The sequence below is a fragment of the Chelon labrosus genome (genome assembly GCF_963514085.1).
Source record: "Chelon labrosus genome assembly, chromosome: 16".
Classification (NCBI taxonomy): domain Eukaryota; kingdom Metazoa; phylum Chordata; class Actinopteri; order Mugiliformes; family Mugilidae; genus Chelon; species Chelon labrosus.
Window position 1 is genome coordinate 20917888 of NC_140349.1, and position 5191 is coordinate 20923078.

A 5191-nucleotide genomic window follows, 5' to 3' on the forward strand; every position below is an offset into this window, starting at 1 on the left:
TTCAACTATTGACACTTGAGGACAAATGAAAACAAATTCTTTTTTTCACACAGAGTGTTCATGAACTACAATACAACTAGATGATTGCAAGCAATCATAAAGGGGTCCATGCCATGACGAAGTCGCCCCTGAGCGGGACGCAGAGGCATGAGCGGGTCGGACATGGCCTGAAAGGAGGCAAAGTGTCTGTGGAGGAATCCTTTGGCTGACAAGTGAATGAGAGTCAGGTGGGTCGGAAGCAAGAAATTTGGTGGGCTTGTATGCAATGTTCCACAGATGCCATCGCCTCAGTCTGCCACTAGAGGGAGTCAGATGGGAAAAGACCTGACAAGTGGCGTCACCAGTAGCGCCCCCTATAGACTGTATTGCACAAAACTAGGTGGGCTTGTAAGGAGTCATCCACAGATTATTATTGTCAGTAGCAGTTTACTGTGGTGGTTTGTGAGACATAAACATGTAGTCGTTGTAACGCCCCCTACAGCCCGATTTTCACGAAACTTGGCATGATTGTACGCTAGCATATTATAATGTTGGTTGCTTCCAAATTTCATTGCTTCCGACCCCCCTGACTCTCATTCACTTGTCAGCCAAAGGATTCCTCCGCAGACACTTTGCCTCCTTTCAGGCCGTGTCCGACCCCCTTATGCCTCTGCGTCCCGCTCGGGGACGACTTCGCCACGGGATGGACCCCTTTATGATCGCTTGCATTAACGTGGAAAATCTCTTCCAGGACTCTTGGTTGTTCAGCACTAGTTAATAAATGGCAGGATAATAAGAGCAATTTACGTTCTTTCCACGAGCTTCTCCATCCATATTTTTTTGGATCGATGACAGACGTAAAGTAGCTGCTGTGTATTTGTAGAGTATTGGCTGCTGCACTAAAAAAGGAAATGTCCCCATGAAAGCTCCACAGTTGATATTTGAGTCATTAAATACGTGTTAGCATGCGTTGGTTTTCATAACTGTGCTCAAACAAACACCTAAATGTGTTGTTTGAACGTTTTCTTTTTACCAGTTGAATCTGAATCAACGGTCGACTGGCCAATACACTTTTAATGACTAAAATAAAAGCTGCTTATAACTGATCTTTTAAGGGGACTGAATTAATCAGCATTAAAAGCTCATCCAGTAGAATTAGTGTGTAACTGTAACATGTCTGTGGCGTCTATGACCATGAATGATGTGGATTTTATTCTGATTTGTTTTGTAGTCTGCTCCTCTTCCTGGAACAAGAGTCTGATAACTCCTCCCTCTTCCTGAAACAGCTCCACTCATACTCAGACTAGTTTCACTTCTAGCAAACAGAAACTCACACAGTCATCGACACTGAGAGGTGAAATGGAGCAGAAAGGAGTTCAGCTGAACAGAGAAACCTTCTCTTGTTCCATCTGTCTGGATCTACTGAAGGATCCTGTGGCTACTTCCTGTGGACACAGCTTCTGCATGAACTGTATTAAAAGCCACTGGGATGAAGAAGATAAGAAGGGAATACACAGCTGCCCTCAGTGCAGGAAGACTTTCACACCGAGGCCTGTCCTGGAGAAAAACACCACATTAGCAGAATTAGTGGAGCAGCTGAAGAAGACTGGACTCCAAGCTGCTCCAGCTGATCACTGCTATGCTGGACCTGAAGATGTGGCCTGTGATGTCTGCACTGGGAGGAAGCTGAAAGCCTTCAAGTCCTGTCTGGTCTGTTTGGTTTCTTACTGTGAGAAACACCTCCAACCTCACTATGATATAGCTCCATTAAAGAAACACAAGCTGGTGGAGCCCTCCAAGAAGCTCCAGGAGAACATCTGCTCTCATCATGATGAGGTGATGAAGATGTTCTGTTGTACTGATCAGCAGAGTATCTGTTATCTCTGCTCTGTGGATGAACATAAAGGCCACGACATAGTCTCAGCTGCAGCAGAAAGGACTGAGAAGCAGAAGGAGGTGGAGGTGATGCTAGAAAAAATCCATCAGATAATCCAGGAGAGAAAGAAAGATATGGAGCTGCTTGGACAGGAGCTGAAGGCCATCGGCCACTCTGCTGATAAAACTTTGGAGGACAGTCAGGAGATCTTCACTGAGATGACCCGTCTCATCCAGAAAGGTAGCTCTGATGTGACGCAACTGGTCAGGTCCCAGCAGGAAACCGAAGAAAGACGAGTCAAAGATCTTCAGGAGAAGCTGGAGCAGGAGATCACTGAGCTGGAGAGGAAAGGTTCCGAGCTAAAGCAGCTCTTAAACACAGAGGATCACAACCAGTTTCTACACAACTACCCCTCACTGCCACCACCCATTGAGTCTACACATTCATCCAGCATCAAGAATCGTCCTCGTGGAAATTTGATGACGTGAAAGCAGCTGTGACAAAGCTCGGAAAGAAACTACTGGACATTCTGAGAGAGACATGGACAAACATCTCACTGACAATGACTGAAGTGGATGTTTTACTGCCACAACCAGAGCCAAAGACCAGAGATGAATTCTTGAAATATTCATGTGAAATCACACTGGATCCAAACACAGCAAACAGATGGCTGTTATTATCTGAGGGGAACAGGAAAGTAACTTTAATGAATCAACAACAGTCTTATTCTGATCATCCAGACAGATTCACTGACTGGTTTCAGGTCCTGAGTAGAGAGAGTCTGACTGGACGTTGTTACTGGGAAGTGGAGAGGAGAGGAAGAGGAGTTTATGTAGCAGTCGCATACAAGAATATGAGAAGAGCAGGGGCATCAGATGAATGTAGATTTGGATTCAATGACAAATGTTGGTTATTACGTTGTTTCAGAAACAGATATGAATTTTACTACAACAAAGTCCAATCTGTTGTCTCAGGTCCTGGTTCCTCCAGACTAGGAGTGTACCTGGATCACAGAGCAGGTATTCTGTCTTTCTACAGCATCTCTGAAACCATGACTCTCCTCCACAGAATCCAGACCACATTCACTCAGCCTCTCTATGCCGGACTTTGTCCTCGTTACTATGGATCCACTGCTAAGTTGATTAAAGTCAAATAGACAGAAGTCGCTTCAGGGACAGTTGTTTAAAATGTGTCTTTTAGTCTCCAGGGGCCTATTGTACAAAGACTTGCGTGGATTTTCTACTAAAACGTGGCGCATGATCTGTACATTGATTAAATGAAAACGTTTCATCATGTGATAGCGTTTTTATAGCAATGTGTGTGCAGTCAATAGCTCCGATTACATTCGAAAAACTGGCTCTCGGTGCAAATTACGTTTTTTTTTTTTTTTGTTCAAGGTTTTTTTATTATTATTATATGAAGGACAATCGGTTTTAACATTGTACAATAGTAATACAACATGAATGAGAAATGTATATAATAAAATACAGAATCCTTTTCCCAAGCCCAAACCATCCCCAATCCCATACCACCCACCCCCCAAGAGGTCTTACATGGCGCACATACAGAAACACACAAACATTCAAATTACGCTTTTATGTTGACCTGTTCAGATGCATTTTATGGGAATTTGATGTACCTGGCTGACATGCGGATAATTCCGTCCCACACGGGTGGCATGGCTCTGCTCATGGTCGACCGGCACAGTCCCGATCGGTTGGACTAATTATTTTCATATTATTTATATTTATATTTATATTCACATACAGAAACACACAAACATTCAAATTACGCTTTTATGTTGACCTGTTCAGATGCATTTTATGGGAATTTGATGTACCTGGCTGACATGCGGATAATTCCGTCCCACACGGGTGGCATGGCTCTGCTCATGGTCGACCGGCACAGTCCCGATCGGTTGGACTAATTATTTTCATATTTAAGACAGTTTCCCAGCATCACCTCTAAGTGTCACCAAAGGATCAATATCTGTAGAAGCCAGCGTACGCCAGCCATTGGCGTGAGGCACGTACAAGTTCGCGGTCATTTCACTGGATACATTTGAATTTTTTTCGTGAACGAGTACGTAAGGAAAGTTTTTGCGCGCACGCACCCTTCATACGTGAGGCCCCTGGTTATTATATAGAGCTCATTGTTGTGTCATGTTTTCACTGCACAGAGATCAGCTGTCAGTCACACTTTCTGGGCGGTACTTTGACATCTCCTGGTTTGTTGTTTGGTTGATGTTGGACTTTGTTTGGGTGGTGCTCCTTCCTGTGTCTGTTTAGCCACGGAGGCTCTCACTGCTCGCCATGACTTTGATTCAGCTAAACTGACATTTGTCCACATGGAAATCTAAACTTGTCTGTGCTCTGAATGTCTCACCAACATTTGTGTTGCTGTGTTTGTATGTTGTTGTTTCTCTTCCGCTGCATGGGCCTCAACAGAGGAATCAGCAGACCTTCCTTTATCACAGAGATTTAGTTCTGACTTTGGAAAGAAAGAAATCTACAATTACATTTCCACTGATTGGTTTGGAGACCACATGTTGTTGTTGTTGTTGTTGTTTAAATGGATGAACAGACAAGCTCATGTCAACTGTAGTGATCATGATCATCATCAATCAGGACATCAGTCATTATTTGATTGTACATAGCTGATATTCTGAGTCAAACTAACTGACTGTGTGGAAGAAGTGAATGGGAGAACAAACTGAAGCTTCACATGATGAATAAAACCTCTGTCACACATGAAGAAATGACCGTCCCCTGTCTTTATTCCAGGATTTCAAACAAAGTCCATGGAGAACATATGGAGCTAATATGGGAGTATAACTGAACACCACAAAGTACAGAGTTCATGTCTAGAGCAGAAGAACGGTTGTCAGTCAGTCAACTCTCTTCATTGAAACAGCTTGGTAACAGAGAATTGAGCGGACTCGATTAATCCAAAAGGGAAATGAAAACCAGGGCACATGGGAAATGGGAATTTAGGCAGAAACAATAGGACAACGGGCGGCACAGTGGCGAGGTGGTTAGCACTGATGCCTCACAGCAAGAAGGTCACCGGTTCGAATCCATGGGCCGGCTGGCCTTTCTGTGTGGAGTTTGCATGTTCTCCCTGGGTCTGCGTGGGTTCTCTCCGGGTACTCCAGCTTCCTCCCACCGTCCAAAGACATGCTGGTTAGGTTCATTGGTGATTCTAAATTGGCCGTGGGTGTGCGTGTGAGTGTGAATGGTTGTCTGTCTCTGTGTTGTCCCTGCGATAGACTGGAGACCTGTCCAGGGTGTACCCCTGCCTCTCGCCCGATGACAGCTGGGATAGGCTCCAGCAGAC

General features: G+C 44.5%; 1 pseudogene across 1 annotated transcript; it reads left to right on the top strand.

Moving 5' to 3' along the window:
- Nucleotides 1-315: 315 nt before the first annotated feature.
- LOC311501133 (tripartite motif-containing protein 16-like) lies at nt 316-3011 on the top strand (annotated as a pseudogene). Its single transcript has one exon. The product of its transcript is annotated as a tripartite motif-containing protein 16-like (transcript).
- The last annotated feature ends 2180 nt before the right edge of the window (nt 3012-5191 follow it).